This window comes from Chiloscyllium plagiosum, chromosome 10 (genome assembly GCF_004010195.1).
Source record: "Chiloscyllium plagiosum isolate BGI_BamShark_2017 chromosome 10, ASM401019v2, whole genome shotgun sequence".
Lineage (NCBI taxonomy): Eukaryota > Metazoa > Chordata > Chondrichthyes > Orectolobiformes > Hemiscylliidae > Chiloscyllium > Chiloscyllium plagiosum.
The window spans coordinates 3,141,683-3,159,911 of record NC_057719.1 but is presented as its reverse complement, the minus strand read 5'-3'; the positions used below and the strand labels follow the sequence as shown (position 1 = coordinate 3,159,911).

Below are 18,229 nucleotides of genomic sequence, written 5' to 3'. Positions count from 1 at the left end.
TCTTTGCACCCTGGTCACAGTTCACCCTCTCATCCAACTTGGGATCATCTGCAAACTTTGACATGTTATACTTAGTCCCCTCATCCAAATCATTACTCTATATTGTGAATGGCTAGGGTCCTAGCACCAATCCCTGTGGCATCCCACTAGTTACTGCTGCCAATTGAAAAGGACCCATTAATTCCTACTCTTTATTTCCTGTCTGCCAACCAGTTTCCTGTCCATCTCAATACACTTCCCCCAATCCCATGTGCTTTAATCTTGCGCAATAATCTCTTAGGCAAGACTTTATCAAACGCATTCTGAAAGTCCAAACATTATCACATCAACTAGCTCCCCCTTGTCAACTCTACTAGTTACACCTCCATGGAATTCCAACAGATTTGTCAAGCATGATTTCCCCTTCATAAATCCATGCTGACTCTATCCAATCCTGCCACTGCCTTCTAAATGTTCTGCTATAAAATCCTAGATAATGGATTTGGGAATTTTCCCTACTCCCGATGTTAGGCTTACTGGTTTACAATTCCCTGGTTACTCTCTAACTCCCTTTTTGAATTTGGAGTAACATTAGCTCTCCTCCAATCTGCACGAACTGTACCACAGTCTATAGACTTCTGGAAGATGACCATCAATGCATCTGCTTTTTTGAGAGCCACTTCCTTAAGTACTCTGGAATATACAGGCTCTGGGGATTTATCCACCTTTAATCCCCTCATCATTTCCCAGCACCATTTCTCTACTAATATTGACTTTCCTTGGTTCTTTCCTCTCACCAAATTTTGCATTCTCCAATATTTCTGATATCTGACTTGTGTCATAGAGATGTACAACATGGAAACAAACCCTTTGGTCCATCCTGTCCATGCCGACCAGATATCCCAACCCAATCTAGTCCCACCTGCCAGCACCCGGCCCATATCCCTCCAAACCTTTTCTATTCATATATCCATCCAGATGCCTCTTAAATGTTGCAATTGTACCAGCCTCCACCACTTCCTCTGGCAGCTCATTCCATACACGCACCACCCTCTGTGTGAAAATGTTGCCCCTTAAGTCTCTTTTATATCTTTCCCCTCTCACCCTCAACCTATGCCCTCTAGTTTTGGACTCCCCGACCCCAGGGAAAAGATTTTGTCTATTTACCCTATCCATGCCCCTCATAATTTTGTAAACCTCTACAATGTCACCTCTCAGCTCCAACGCTCCAGGGAAAACAGCCTCAGCCTGTTCAGTCTCTCCCTGTAGCTCAAATCCTCCAACTCTGGCAACATCCTTGTAAATCTTTTCTGAACCCTTTCAAGTTTCACAACATCTTTCCGATAGGAAGGAGACCAGAATTGCATGCAATATTCCAACAGTGGCTTAACCAAAGTCCTGTACAGCCGCAACATGACCTCCCAACTCCTGTACTCAATACTCTGACCAATAAAAGAAAGCAGACAAACGCCTTCTTCACTATCCTATCTACCTGTGACTTCACTTTCAAGGAGCTATGAACCTGCATTCCAAGGTCTCTTTGTTCAGCAACACTCCCTCAGATCTCTTCTTTAGTGAAGACAGAACCAAAGTATGGATTCAGTTGCTCAGCCATTTCTTTGCCCCCTGTTATACATTCTCCCATTTTGATCTGGCAGGGACCTACATTTTTCTTCACCAATCTCTTTCTCTAGAATAGCGGTATGGGTCTGGGTGGGATGCTTTTCGGAGGGTCGGTGTGGACTCAGTGGGCTGAATGGCCTGCTTCTACACTGTAGGGATTCTATGGTTCTAGGTCGATGAGGTGGTCCTGAGTCATCTGCCCTTGTCTTTGTCAAGCATGTCTATATCATCATATTCTTCCTGGAAAGGTCACAGTTCACAGCTATCTGGTTCTCAGGTTTTTAATTTCGGGAAAACAGAGCATTCCTGTTTCTTCAGAGGATGCCATCTGACCTTTGGACAAGGTACAGTGTCAGTTGTTGAAGCTTCCCAGGTTTGGAGTATCCTCGTGCTGCTGCTCCCTTTCCCAGGAAGGACCAGTAATGAGCCCTGTGTCTCCAGTGGAAGCTATAACCGCGGCCTGCTCTATAATGCTTCTCTTTGGCACTGATGGAGTGCAACTGAGTTTCCTCAGGATAGTCCCTGGGATTATCCCTGAGGAGAAATGGAGGAAACCGGCTCGGTATTTATCTAGAGTTTTGCAGAATGAGTAGGTGATCATGTCGAAACTCAGAAACCTCTTCCAGGGCATTACAGTGTTAAGACTGAGACTAGCTCACTCTCTCTAGTCACACCACTCCATTGGCCACAACATATATTTAGCACCATAAGAATAGAGGCAGAAGTAGGCCATTCAGCCCATCAAGACTGCTCTGCCATTCAATGAGATCGTGGTTGATCTGATCATCTTTGACTCCACTCTCCTGCCCTTTCCCTGTAATCCTTGATTCCCTTCCTGATTAAAAATCTATCTCTCTCAGCCTTGAATATACTGAATTACCCAGTCTCGACAGCCCTTTGTGGTAAAGAATTGCACAGATTCACTCCCGTATGAGAGAAGAAATTTCTCCTTATCTCTATCTTAAATTGGTAACCCGTAAGTCTGAGATGATGGCCTCTGGTTCCAAACTCTCCCACAAAGGAAGTAACCTTTCCACATCTCCTCCAGTCAAGTCTCCTAACCATCCTACATGTTTCAATGAAGTCACCTCTCATTCTTCTAAACTCCAATAAATACAGACCCAAACTACTGAACCACTCCTCATAGGACAGTCCCTCCAACCCCTGGATCAGCCCCGTGAACCTGCTCTGGACTCCCTCCACTTTCAATCTACCTTTCCTTCGATAAGGAGCCCAAAAATGTTCACAGTATTCCAGCTAGTGTCTGACTAGTGCCTTTTAAGTGATTTCTGCAGATACTGAAATGGCCAATTATATCACCTTCTCTAATATTAACTGCAGAATAAAAAGATCCATCTAGCAGATTTCTTTCATAAATAACAAAAATATTGATTATCCTAAAACAAGGCTTATTCTGCAAAAATGGTTAACAGAGCCAATTTGAAAAAAAAATGGAACACACACACACATAACCTTTCTTTGTAGATTTGTACCCATACCAGTGATTCACCACCTTACCTCCCACACCTACCACAGCTGCCAGTCTCACATCTCCTACATCTCTCTGCTCCCTGCAATGAAGGTCTGTAACTCCTCACTGATGTTCCACCCTCTCTATCGAGCAGATAAAAGGGAGGCAAAAGAGTAAAGGAGATCCTGCCTGTCCCGAACTCAGAGGAGGTGACTCTGCATTACAGGTCTGCAGTCAGTTCCTGTGTGACCCCAGTGATTCTGAGGGCTTTGAGAGTGGCAGTATGTCCCTGTTTAATTCCCAGCTCACTCTTACCTTACTCTCTGTGGTGGGGGAGCAAGCTGCAGATGGATCTGCCATAGGGGCCTCAGACGAGGACCTTGAGTTGGAAGCATACAGGGTGCACACTGCCACATGGCTTCCTGTCCACTATAAGGTGCCTGAGGTTGGAAACAAACCCAGGTCCCTGGTGCTGTGAGGCAACAGTTGCTAACCACTGAGCCACTCTGGGGAGCACAAAGACATTATTATGGAGCAAAGTAGACAATGACAGGTGTATAAATAATCCACACTTACACGATATAGAGTAGGCTGTTTAGGACTGAGATGAGGAGAAATGTCTTCACCTAGAGAGTGGGGAAACTGTGGGATTCTCTGCCACAGACAACGGTTGAGGCCAAAACATTGAATGTTTTCAAGGAGGAGTTAAATGTAGTTCTTCGGGATAAAGGGATTAAAGAGTGTAGGGAGAAAGTGGGAAACAGGGGACAAAATTGGATGATCAACCATGATCATGTAGAATGGTACAGTAGGTGCGAAGGCCAAATGGCCTCCTTCTGCTCCTGTTTTCTACATTTCTACATTTTCATGAGGGGAACAAGTTGTGGGAGGAGTGAAACTGAGAGGAGATGTGAAATCAAAGTTTACTCTACCTTCAATCTAAAAAACTCTACTGAGCGTGTGCATTATATAAAGTCAGATCACACGGATGATGAGTACAAAACTAAAATCCTCCGGATGTTGGAAATCTGAACTAAAAACAGGAAATTCAGCAGATCTGGCAGCGTCTGTGGAGAAACAGATTTCACATTCAATAGTCCGCTATGACTCCTCTCTCTACAGCTGCTGAGATTCACCAACATTTTGCATTTTTATTTCAGATCCCATGAAACTGGAAGCTGTGCTGGGTAACAGAGATGTCCTCACTTACCATCCCCTGTTCTATTCAATAAAGCAAAAAGATGCTATAGAAACATAAGAACTTCCCTGTTTGGTAATAATTGTCACGCAGTCTTGAGTTCAGCAGGAAAAAGGATTTGAATTCCCGATCCCTGCTGTTTGTAATAATTAGCTGACGGAGAAAGTTGCTATAAACTGCGTCCTGTTCAGTGATGAGTTGAATGTTGTGTCAATGCTGTAGGAGTGCAGTCAGCTGGGTAATTGTCTCCAATCAGCTGGAGGCCTTTACATTTGCAATGGAAAGATTAACACAACTGTGGTTTACTGAGTGTGTCACAATTAAATCCCCCAAACCAGTGGAGTTTGTATTTCATAAAGATGCTGTTTATTTTTGCATTGATTTCTCCAGCTCAAAGTCAGTGACATCCCTGGTACACATTCCAGTTCCCACACATCTGGGTTCCAAGCAGTTATGTTTCATTTCTTGTGACCTATCATTTTCCAAATTTCTCTGATTACCGCACAGGGTTACAAAAGTCAATGGTTCTGAAATTCCTTTGCTTGATGGGCCTGATTAGGAGTGAATTACAAACCCCCATCTACATTATAGGAATTTAAAATACTCAAAGTGTGAAAAACACTACACATGATAAGTGCTTGATATTTGTAAGTAATCAGGGTGTTCAGTAATTGACGTTTACTTGACCATTACCACAACAATGTCCCTGTTAATCTCAGAATTTTATGTGCAGCCTCCTCTGGGAGATGGTGCAGGCAGCTCACTCTGCTCTGCCTAACGTATGGCTGTATATCCATTTCAGAATCCAGGCTTGTACCAAACTTGGATCAGCCTGCCCAGCCGTTAGAAACAGCCCTGTTCAGTGTATGTTATTTTGCAGACCCCAATGAGAGTTCTGTACAGGCCCCATAAGTCTGTGGTCCCCAGACTTTCAGAATTCAAAGAATCACAGAGGATTACTACAGTGCAAAATGAGACCATTTGGCCCTGTCGTGTCTGTTCTATCTCTTCATGCCAATCTCCTGCCTTTTCACTATATCCCTGCAGACCGTTTCTATCCAAATAACCATCCAATGCCCGTTAGGAATGCCTCAGCAGAACCTGCCTCCAACCTGCCTCCATGATGTAGAGTTGCCGGTGTTGGACTGGGTGCACAAAGTCAGAAGTGTCGGTAATCTTCACCCACTACAGCAGAACAAACTTGCAAGGCTGTTCCTCAGAGTGTATGAAGTCAGAAGTCACACGACACCAGGTTATAGCCCAACAGAAACAAAAACAGAAGTTGCTGGAAAAGCTCAGCATGTCTGTCTGGCAGCATCTGTGAAGAGAAATCAAAGTTAACATTTCAGGTCCAGAGACCCTTCCTCAGGACCTGATGAAGGAGCAGCACTCCGAAAGCTTGTGATATCAAAAAGACCTGTTGGACTATAGCCTGGTGTTGTGTGATGTCTGACTTTGACTACATTTCCAGGCAGTACATTCCGAACCCTAACAACTCACTACGGGAAAACGTTTTTTTTTGCTCATATCACCCTTGCTTCAGTTCCACATCACTTTAAATGTACGCCCTCTCACTCCTTCCTCCTTTACAAGTTGGGACAGCTTCTCCCTCCAGGCCACTCAATGATCTTGTAAATTTCTATCAATCTCCTCTCAGCTTCCTCTCTCCAGGGGGAACAGTCCCAATGTCTTCAATCTATCCTCATAGAGCCAAGTTACTCATTCCTGGAACCTATAGCCCCTGATAAAATGGAAATGAATTTGAATTTGAGTACTTGATTGCAGTGGTTGTATATTGAGTGTGTTTGTTAACTGGTTTATGTTAAAGCCCTCTTTGAACTGAAGAAATTACTTTCTTATTTATCTTCAAGTTTAGATATCTTTATGAATCATGCACATAATGAAAAGCAATATTTCCCATTGCCTTTCCTCCACCATCAGTGGCTTGGCCTTTATCTGCCTGGGCCCTAAGGTCTGAAATCTCTTCTCTGAACCTCTCTAAATGTCCTATGGTATTCCTTCAAATCTCTCTCTCTCTAACCAAACTATCATTCATCTCCCTCTCCCATGCTGTGTCATTTCTGTCTGATCATAATCTTCATAAAGTCATGAGTGGCCCGGACAGAGTAAATAGGGACAAATTGTTCCCATTCACGAAAACGAGACAACACTGATTTAGTTTTCAAATGAAGCAAAAATGATGTGGTGAGAAACATTGTCTTTCACACAGTGAGCTACCAGTGATTGAGCTAGAAATGCCAAGCTATTGATGATGGAGAAAAAGCAGAGGGAAATGTCCCTTTTAATTGTGTGAACCATTCAGGAAAGTATCTAAACTGGAGAATAGATAAGAAAGCAATTTCTTCAAACAGTTCACAGATGGGTTTAACACAAACCAGTTAAATAACACACTAAATACACAATCACTGCCAACAAGTACTTGTATTCAAATTCATTGTAATTTTATCACTGAAAACAACAAATGCTGGAGATCACAGCGGGTCGGGCAGCATCCATGCAGTGAGAGCAAGCTAATGTTTAGAGTCTAGGTGACTCTTCATCTAGAAATTCACTTGGGCTGAATGCCCTGCCTGACAGTGTGGTGGAGGCAGGGGAAACTGAGGCTTGCAAAAGGAAATCAGTAAAAGAAGAATAGACTGGGTTCCACAGCTAAGGCAGCAGAACAACAGTATAAATGAAATGTCTAATTCAGAGAGCCCATGATAGGCTGAATGACATCCACCTATATCTTAACAACTCTGTGATTCCATAAAATGCTTTTTAATGTTTTCCTGGTTGAAAGTGTTACATAAACATAAAGTTCTGTCTTTGCGAGAGCACTGTTATGTTAGAGGCCTGAGGCCTGAAATTCAGAGTCCAGTTCATGTCCAGGTTCACCCACAGTCCAGTCATGGACAGAGTTTCAGGATTCTGACCCAGTGACACTGAAGGAACGGCGATACATTTCCGAGTCAGGATGCTGAGTGGCTCGGAGGGGAACATGCAGGGGGTGGTGTTCCCATGTATCTGCTGCCCTTGTCCTTCTCGATGGAAGTAGCCGGGGATTTAGAAGGCGCTGTCTGAGGAGCCTTGGTGCATCATGTGCGTAGATCTTTGTGGAGTTAGTTGATCTGCTGAAGTTAATTGAATTTGCATTAGGCAAACATGTCAGAATGTTTGGGCTTTACCAGCACCTCTCATGACCGATCCCCCTGGTTTTGAAGCTCTCCACAGGAGACCTAGCTGTTTGAGTATGTCATCTCACCTAACTCTGTCTTCATCTGTGTTTGGCCCTTGACACATACTAGGGCATTTTAATGAAGATTAAGGCACTGGGATAAATGCAAGTCCTGTAATCACTCTGATATATCATAGTTAAAACCACTGGATTGTTTTATCAGACAGTTAAGCAACCTTAAATTATGTTTATCTTTGAGGGAAAAGGCCATTCATTCAAAACAAGGTTAAATATCACTAATGGTGTTAGGAAGATGGTTTAACATTAAATAGTTTTAAGTCCCAAGACCTATCGAGTGAATAATTAAAATTTAAACATTATCCTTTGTTTCACCAAAATCCCTGTTTCAATAGCGCGAATGTTTCATACAGAATACAAGCTCTAAAAGTGGGAAAATTGAGTTCCTTACAAAATGTGCTTCCATTTCATTTCATCCTAAATTGTAATTGGGAGTCACATGTCAGTCATTTCTTGGATGAGGTAGAGGACCACATGATCTAAACCAGCCATGTGACCCAATCCACCTTGGGGGGAGGGGTTCACGTGAGCCTGTCCAGTGGTAGAACAGAAGAGTTGTTTATACAGGTTGGGGAAGGCAGGGGGCAGGAGAGGCTGCTCCATGACATTGACTGAATGAGCAGGAAATTGGCAAAATGACAATGGTGGACATTCTGGTCAGTGGATCCTCTGAGAGACCATCAGACAGATCAATGTTCCAGACCGGGATGATGAAGTTGGAAGCTCATGAAGTCAGAGGAAATGCTGTGTGTTCAGAAACTGCTCAAATCCAATCATGTTTGAATTGTGAAAAGATAACAAGTGAGACAATTCATTGTGGTGCTCAGGGTCTGTGATATATCCATCTTAATGGGTGAACATCCTGCTTGTTTGCTTGCATCCAGGTTATCCATTTCTTCGCTTCCTTCCCTGGGGCAATCCTCTGCACTTCTTATGTAAAACCTTCAAGGTTAGCTGCAGAGAATTGATCCAGACATAATCCAGATTTGAAGACAGTCAGTTGGAGGATTGCACAGGAACAGAAAAAGCCAACTCTGTTCTGTGTTGTTCAGGATAGATACCACAAGATCATCATTGGTGATTTTGGTTGGAGCTTCTTGCAGAAGCCTTTGTCTGGTGGCCTCCTCTATCATTACACTACCAGCCTGACATCAGTTATTCTTCCTCATTGCACCAGTGTCCTGGCATGTTAGACTTAAGGAAAAGGCTGATCCCTGCTGGCAAATTGACATGGTCTTCTACATAGATGCTCTCTATCTAACACAGTCCTCGCATTCACATTGCATCTTAAGTAAAGATAATTGAGTTCTTTGAATAGTCAAGAACATCAGGACTTGCCTTGTGTACACTATTATTACATTAACAGCACCATCAAGAGCCTCTCCCAACTGCAGTTAGTATCTATTGCCTGGCTTGGTCAGCCCTGATTACAACGTTGTGTAAATGTACACAAAGATGATGACTAAAAGATTGAGGATAGTCCCAACGATGCCTAAAATGGCCAGAATGGTCTCCTCCTTACTCTCCTTTTCTTCATTCGAAGCGTTGTCCTCTTCATTGGCCGCAGTTATTACCATCTTCACAGCAAGGTCTGAGGCGGAGAGACGGGTCTACCTGGAATATCAAAGAGCAAATGTGACAAGCTAAAGAAACAATGACAGGTGAGGTGAAATTATATTTTTGTAGCAAGTTGCTATGATCCTTCTGAAAGGGCAGTGGAAGCTAATTAAACAGAAACTTTCAAACCAGGAATTCGATAAATAATTGGAAAGGAAACATTTGCAGGATTATGGCAAAAGAATTAGGAAAAGGAATTAATGGAAAACTCTCTTTTAGAAACTGGCACTGCAGCATGACCTCCCCTGAATCAGACAATGAGGATGCAAGAAGGTTTATAAACGCAAAATATTGTTGGTGCTGGAAATCTTGAATAGAAACAGAAAGGGCTGAAGAAATTCAGCAGGTCAGACAGTGGGGAGAGAGGGAGAGAAAGAGAGAGAGAGAGAGAGAATGTTTTGAGACCGAGGTATGACTCTTCTTCAGAAGTGGAATCAGGTTTGAAAACAACAAATGCAGGAGATCACAGCGGGTCAGACAGCATCGACGGACAGTAAGCTAACGTTTAGAATCTAGAGTCATCTCGACTCAAAACAGTAGCTTGCTCTCTCTCTGTGGATGCTGTCTGACCCGCTGTGATCTCCAGCATTTGTTCTTTTCAAACCTGATTCCAGCATCTGCAGTAATTTGTTCCTTCTTTCAGCCTTCTTCCACAAATCTGAGAAAAATACCATCACCATTCATTTCTTCTCTCCTGTCTCATCAAGGTGTTCATTTCAAAATTCCTCCAGGCTCATTTTTAGGGCTTCAATTAGACAGAATGACCTGCATTTCTATGGTACCACTCACATTCTGCACAACTTTCCAAACTACCATCAGGCCACAGTTTCTGTCTACAGCTTGATGCAGTAAGACTCAATACAAGCTAAAGAAGCAATATCTCATCTTCCAATCAGACAATTTACAGCCTTCAGGGCTCAACATTGAGTCCAACAATTTCTTACTGTGGACTCTGTTCTCCATTTGGGTTCCATTTTTATGTGCTTTACCAGCCTGGATCAATGGGTTGAATGACCTCCTATGTCTTCAGGTCTAACTTGGTCTGGACAAATGTTTCACATTTTTATTGCTCTCGTTTCTGTGAAAAGGTTTGAAGTGATTAAAACCCACGTATCTCAATGGCTTTGTGAAGTCTAGGATTAACCTTGTGTTATGAGCCTAGGTGCTTTCAAAAAGATTCCGTTGTAATTTAAGGAAGCCAGATTTCCAAGGAAGATTGCAGTTTGTGCTTTCATGGGGTGACCTTGCAGCCTAACTGTAAGTAGCAAGGACGAGAAACAACTCTTGGACTGGATTGGACAGGGCTGTGTGTAAGAACAGAAGACTCCCATCAGCAGATGGTGTTACTGAGAGGAGGCTGAACTGAGCTGAAGGAGAAAGGGTCATGGGGTGAGCTGGCTGATGGACTGTTTCACTTCACCCTGGTGTATGGTATAACAGCTCAATGTCTACTTTGTGAGCATCATAGAGTCATAGAGATTTACTGTAGGTCCAACTCGTCCATGCTGACCAGATATTCGAAATTAGTCTAGTCCCATTTGCCAACTCCTGGCCCATATCCCTCTAAACCCTTCCTATTCATGTACCTGTCCAAATGTCTTTTAAATGCTGTAATTGTATCAGCCTCCATCATTTCCTCTGGCAGCTCATTCCACATATGCACCACCCTCTACGTGAAAGACTTCCCCCTTAGATCCCATTTAAATCTTTTCCCTCTCACCTTAAACATATGCCCTAGAGTTCTGGCGGGTGGGGGGGATATGTGACTGCACCTTCAGACACAGTTATGGAATTATCAATGACAGTGCCTCTGGGATCTGCAGCATGACAGAGGGGTAAAATTGAGCTTGTTGAGGGGGCAAGTGGTGCATAATACTGTTTCTCAATGTGGACACAGGCCCCTCCATACGCTTTCTCTCACAGTCAAAAGATATGTGGGTTAGGTGGACAAGTTGTTGGAGGGAATCCTGAGGGACAGGATGTACATGTATTTGGAAAGGCAAGGACTGATTAGGGATAGTAAACATGACTTTGTGCGTGGGAAATCATTTCTCACAAACTTGATTGAATTTTTTGAAGAAGTAACAAAGAGGATTGATGAGGGCAGAGCAGTAGATGTGATCCTTATGGACTTCAGTAAGGTGTTTGACAAGGTTCCCCATGGGAGTCTGATTAGCAAGGTTAGATCTCATGGAATACAGAGAGAACTCACCATTTGGATACAGAACTGGCTCAAAGGTAGAAGACAGAGGGTGGTGGTGGAGGGTTGTTTTTCAGACTGGAGGCCTCTGACCAGTGGAGTGCCACAAGGATCGGTGCTGGGTCTACTACTTTTCATCATTTATATAAATGATTTGGATGTGAGCAAAAGAGTTACAGTTAGTAAGTTTGCAGATGACACCAAAATTGGAGGTGTAGCGGACAGTGAAGAAGATTACCTCAGATTACAATGAGATCTCGATCAGATGGGCCAATGGGCTGAGAAGTGGCTGATGGAGTTTAACTTAGATAAATGTGAGGTGCTGTATTTTGGGAAAGCAAAGCTTAGCAAGACTTATGCACTGAATGGTCAGGTCCTAGGGTGTGTCACTGAACAACGAGACCTTGGAGTGCAGGTTCATAGCTCCCTGAAATCGGAATCGCAGGTGGATATGATAGTGAAGAAGACGTTTGGTATGCTTCCTTTACTGGTCAGAGCATTAAGTACAGGAGTTGGGAGGTCATGTTGCAGCTGTACAGGACATTGGTTAGGCCACTGTTGGAATATTGCGTGCAATTCTGGTCTCCTTCCTATCGGAAAGATGTTGTGAATCTTGAAAGGATTCAGAAAAGATTCCCAAGGATGTTGCCAGGGTTGGAGGATTTGAGATATAGGGAGAGGTTGAATAGGCTGGGGCTGTTTTCCCTGGAGCGTCGGAGGCTGAGGGATGACCTTGTAGAGGTTTACAAAATCATGAGAGGTATAAATAGACAAAGAACTAGAGGGCATAGGTTTAGGGTGAGAGAGGAAAGATATAAAAGAGGCAACTTTTTCACACAGAGGGTGGTACATGTATGGAATGAGCTGCCAGAGGAAGTGGTGGAGGCTAATAAAATTGCAATATTTAAAAGGCATCTGGATGGGTATATGAATAGAAAGAGTTTGGAGGGATATGTGCCAGGTGCTGGCAAGTGGGACTAGATTGGGTTGGAATTGCTGGTCAGCATGGACGGGTTGGACCGAAGGGTCTTTTTTCCGTGCTGTACATCTCTATGACTCTACAACTCCACTGACAACCCATTCCATATGCATACCACCCTCTGTGTAAAAGATTTGCCCCTCAGGTTCCCTTTTATTCTTTCCCCTCTAACCTTAAACTGTTGGCCTCTAGTACTCGATTCCTCAACCCTGGGGGAAAAGACTGAGTGCATTCATCCTATCCATGCCTCTCATGATCTTATAACTTCTATAAGGTCCTCCCTCAGTCTCCTGTACTCGAAAGAAAAATGTCCTAGCTTGTCCAACCTCTCCCTATAACTCAGACCATTGAGTCCTGGCAAATTTCTTCTGCACTCTTTCCAGTTTAATAACATCCTTCCTATAACAAGGTGATCAAAGCTGAACACAATACTCCAAATGTGGCCTAACCCATGTCTTGTATAACTGCAACATAACTTTTATACTGAATGCTCTGACTGATGAAGGTCAGTGTGTCAAAAGCCTTCTTCACGGCCCTGTCTTTCAGAGTACTGTGAACCTGAACTCCAAGGTCCCTCTGTTCCACTACACTCCTTAAGGCCCTATCATTCACCATGAAACTCCTACCTTGATTTGACTTTCCAAAATACAAGACCTCACACATATCTATATTAAACTCCATTTGCCATTTCTTGGCCCACTTCCCCAGCTGATCAAGGTCCTGCTGCGATTTCTCTGCCCAATTCCACAGCTTCCCTTTTATTCCTCCTCTCCTTTCCCAACTTCTAACAGCATTTTCCTCTTATTCACTCATGGGACATGCATATCGCGGACTGGGCCACTATTATTGCCATCCCTCAATGCCCTTACGAAGATGATGGAGAGCTGCCTCTTAATCTGCTGCAGTGCACATGTAGTGGGTAACATGAGGGAGGGAATTCCAGGATGGTGACCCAGCGTCAGTGAAGGAACGGCGATATATTTCCGAGTCTGGATTGTTAGTGGCTTACAAGGGAAGTTACAGGGGGCGATGTTCCATGTGTCTGCTGCCCTTGTCCTTCTAAATGGAAGTGGTCGTGGGTTTGGAAGGTGCTATCTGAAGAACCTTGGTGAATTTCTGCAGTGCATCTTGTAGATGGTACACACTGCTGCTACTGAGCATTGGCGGTGGAGGGAGTGGATGCTTGTGGATGTGGTGCCAATTGAGTGGGCTGCTTTGTCCTGGATGGTGTCAAGCTTCTTGAGTGTTGTTGGAGCTGCACCCATCCAGGGCAAGTGGGTTGTATTCCATCAGACTCCTGACTTTTGCCTTGTAGATGATGGACAGGCTTTGGGGAGTCAGGAGGTGAGTTGCTCGCTGTAGTATTCCTAGCCTCTGACCTGCTCTTATAACCACTCTATTCACATGATGAGCCTAGTTTCTAGTCAATGGTAACCCCCAGGAAGTTGATAGTGGGGGATTTAATAATGATAACACCATTGAATGTCAAGGAACAATGGTTAGATTCTCTTTTATTGGAGATGGTCATAGCCTGCTACTTCTCGGGTCTTTGTCTGTAACCTATCACATTTCTACCTCTCTCTGTTCTGAAGAAGAGTCACATCCAGACTCGAAACGCTAACTCTGACTTCTCTCAACAGATGCTGCCAGACCTGCTGGGCTTTTGCAGCAATTTTTGTTTTTGTTTGGTTTCCAGCATCTGCAGTTCTGTCAGTTTCCATTCCATTGGGTCTAGTTCCAGTGCAGTCCACCCAGCTACACTCACCTTTTGTTCAGAAGCACAAAGGACCCTCTTCACTTCTCATCCTTTTATCTCTAATCCAGTCAAACCCAAACCATGTTGTACCCATCTCCTGCATTTGTAGTTCATAAATCCACAATACACTTCTAATTCGAAGCTCATAGTCCTCAAAATATCATCCCTTCAATCTACTGAACTTGAAATCTACCATTCCCAACTCCAAGCTACGTTTCATAGGATGCGGGTGTCACTGGCTAAGCCAACATTTATTGCCCATCCCTAATTACCCAGAAGGCAATTAAGAGTCAACCACATTGAGGTTATGGAAAAGGATAGTTAAAAGATAAAGTTATTGGAGCAAGGCCAGTTTTGAAGTTATTAGACAGGAACTTCCAAAAGTTGATTGGGGAAGGCTGTTCACAGCTAAAAGGACACCTGGCAAGTGGGAGGCTTTCAAATGCGAGATAATGAGACTTCTGGGGCAGTATATTCCTGTTAGTGTGAAGTACAAGGCTGATAGGAGAAGGGAACAGTGGATGACTAAAGATATTGAGGCTCTTGTAAACAAAAGGAGGCATATGTAAGATATAGACAACTGGGATCAGGTGAATCCTTCTATGGAGAGTAGGGGCATACTTAAAGAGGAGATTTGGAGGGCAAAAGGGGGACATGAGAAAGCTTTAACAGATAAGGTTGAAGAGAATCCAAAGATATTCTATAAGTATATTAAAGGCAAAAGTGTACCTAGGCAGAGAATAGGGCCTCTTAAATATCAATGAGGTCATCTATGTGTGGAACCACCCATGTATAGATGGGTGAGATACTTAATGAATATTTCTGTCAGTATTTACAGTGGAGGAAGACATGGAAGCTAGACAACTTGGGGAAATAAATAGTGATGTCTTGAAAACAGTTCACATTACAGAAGAGAAGGTGCTGGAGGTCTTAAAAAGCATAGAAGTACATAAATCCCCAGGACCTGATCAGGTGTATCCTAGGACATTGTGGGAAGTTAGGGAAGAAATTGTGAGGCCCCTAGTAGAAATAGTTATATCATCTGCAGCCATGGGTGAGGTGCCATAAGACAAGTGGGTTACTAATGTTGTGTCTTTTCTTCAGAAAGGCTGCAAGGAAAAGCCAGGGAACTATAGACCAATGAGTTTGAATGGCGGGTGGGTTGTTGAAGAACATGCTGAGAGAGGCATTTGGAAAGTCAAGGAATGATTAGGGATAGTCAGCATCGTGTTATGTGTGGGAAATCATGTCTCACAATCTGATTCAGCCTTTTGAGGATGTGACCAAGAAGGCTGATGAGGGTAGGGCGGTAGATGTTGTCCATGTGGACTTTAGCAAGGCCACTGACAGGGATCCGCATGGTAAACTGGTTAGTGAAGATAGATCACATGGGATCCAGGGAGAGCAAACTAATTGGATACAAAGTTGGCTTGATAGTAGGAGACTGAAGGAGATGGTTGATGGTTGTTTTTAAGCTGAAGTCTTTGACCAATGGTGTCCTATAGGGATCGGTACTGGGTCTACTTTTGTTTGTAATTTTTATGAATGATTTGGATTAGAATGTGGGAAGCATGGTTCATACTTTTGCAGATAACACCAAAATTGGTGGTATAGTGAAGAAGGTTATGTCAGATTACAACAGGATCTTGATCAGATGGACAAATGGACTGAGGATTGGCAGATGGGGTTGAATTTAGATAAATATGAGGTGTTGCATTTTGGTAAGGAAAATCAAGGCAGGACGTATACACTTAGTGGTAGGGCCCTGTGGGGTGTTGTTGAGCAGAGAGACTTAGAGACTCGGGTATATAGTTCCTTGAAAGTGGTGTCACAAGTAGACCTGGTGGTGAAGAAGATGTTTAGCATGCATGCCTTCATTGGTTAGACCATTGAGTGTAAGAGTTGGTACACCATGTTGCAGCTGTACAGGACATTGGTGAGGCCACATTTGGGGTAGTGTGTACAGTTCTGGTCACCGGTTATAGGAAGAATATTATTACATTGGAAAGGGTACTGCAAAAATCTAGAAGAATGTTACAGGGAGAGGAGGGTTTGAGTTAAAAGGAGAAGCTGGGACATTTTTCCCTAAAGCGTAAGAAGTTGAGGGGTTATAGAGGTTTATAAATGATGAGGGCCATAGATAAGGTGAATAGCAAAGGTCCTGTCCTTAGGGTTGGGGAGTTCAAAACCAAAGGGCTTAGGTTTGAGACAGGGAAGTTTTAAAAGGGGTTACCTTTTCATACAGAGGGTGATATGTAAATGGAATGAGCTGCCAGAAAAAGTAATAGGTATAGGTACAGTTAAAAGATATTTGGACAGCTACATGAATAGGAAGGTTCAAAGGGATATGGGGCAAATGCTGGAAAATGAGACTAGTTCAGTTTGGGAAACCAGATCAGCATTGAGTTGGACTGAAGGGTCTGTTTCCATGTTGTATGACTCTACGACTCTAACAACATGTTGGCCAGACCAGGTAAGGACAGCAGATTTATTTCCCTAGAGGACATGAGTGAACCTGAAGGGTTTCTCTGACAATGGAATATTGGTTACACAGTTATCGTTAGATTATTAATTCCAGATCCTAACCAATCATGTTCACATCCTGTGAATGAATTAAAAATAAACTTGCCTCCCAAAATCCTTGCCCATTCTTCCTGGAACTCCGTGTTTGAGTCAATCAGGTTTCTGTTCCTGTCACAGAACCGAAAACAAAGTCCAAAATAACATCCTCTGTGATTGTGAGGAAGGTAAACTTCCCACTCACTATTTCTCAGCATCCACCCCCTCCACCACCGACGCTCAGTAGCAGCAGTGTGTACCATCTACAAGACGCACTGCAGAAATTCACCAAAGATCCTCATATAGCACCTTCCAAACCCAGGACCATTTCCACTTCTGTATGCCTCCATCGGTCTAAGCACCCTATGATCTGTATGTCCTTGTTTGCTATGATCTGCCTGTAATGCTTGCAAACAAAGCTTTTCACTGTACTTAGGTACATGTGACAACAATAAATCAAATCATCTAAATAGACAAAGTCAGCAGAAAACCACCACTTTCACATTCCCCTCCAAGCTACTCACATCCTGATTTAGAAATATATCACCGTTCCTTCAGTGTCACTGGGTCAAAATCCTGGACCTACAGCACATGGACTGCAGCAGTTCAAGAAGGCAGCTCACCCCCCACCTTCTCAAGGGGCAACTAGGGATGGGTAATAAATACTGGGCCCAGCCAGTGACACCCACATCCCACAAATGAATAAAAGAAAAACTTCCTGACCTGTCTGAAGCCTTTGACACAGTGAACCACACCATCCTGCCTCAACATCTCTCCACTCTCGTTCGGCTGGATTAGACTGCTTCCACCTGGGTCCATTATGGTGCATCTATCACAGCCAGACGAGCTTACACTCTCTTCCCTTCCTGCCCCAGCTCCATTGCCTCTGGTGTCCCGAAGACTCTATCCTTAGGCCCCCTATTTACCACCTCCACGCTGCCCTTAGTAACATTGTCTAAAAGCACAGCATTAGTTCATACATTTAAAGCTGACAACCCTCCAACATGACCATCACCTCTCTCAATCCCTCCTCTGTTACTAACTTATCCAACATCCAGGACAGGATGAATAGAATTTATTTTCCAATTAAATATGGGGAGGACTGATACCACTGTTTCTGGTCCCCACTCCAAACTCTGTTCCACTAAACCCACCCTTCTCCCGAGAATAATCTGAGGCTAAATGAGGGAGTGCACAGCTTTGACTGTTATGTGGGTTTCTAATCACAAAAGATAAAAACAATGACTGCAGATGCTGGAAACCAGATTCTGGATTAGTGGTGCTGGAAGAGCACAGCAGTTCAGGCAGCATCCAAGGGGCTTTGAAATTGACGTTTCAGGCAAAAGCCCTTCATCAGGAATAAAGGCAGTGAGCCTGGAGCGTGGAGAGATAAGCTAGAGGAGGGTGGGGGTGGGGAGAAAGTAGCATAGAGTACAATGGGTGAGTGGGGGAGGGGATGAAGGTGATAGGTCAGGGAGGCGAGGGTGGAGTGGATAGATGGAAAAGGAGATAGGCAGGTCTCACTGCCGCTCTCTCACCACCAGACGCCTGGAGGAAGAACGCCTCATCTTCTGCCTCGGAACACTTCAAC

General features: G+C 43.7%; 1 long non-coding RNA gene across 1 annotated transcript in view; it reads right to left on the bottom strand.

The window, feature by feature from the left end:
* Positions 1-6,809: 6,809 nt before the first annotated feature.
* Positions 6,810-18,229, bottom strand: part of LOC122553339 — a 13,995-nt gene continuing 2,575 nt past the window's right edge. The window contains exons 2-3 of the long non-coding RNA XR_006312685.1: positions 9,050-9,141; positions 6,810-7,405 (exon numbers count right to left, since the gene is read on the bottom strand). This is a non-coding gene — a long non-coding RNA (uncharacterized LOC122553339). The remainder of the gene's footprint in view (positions 7,406-9,049; positions 9,142-18,229) is intronic.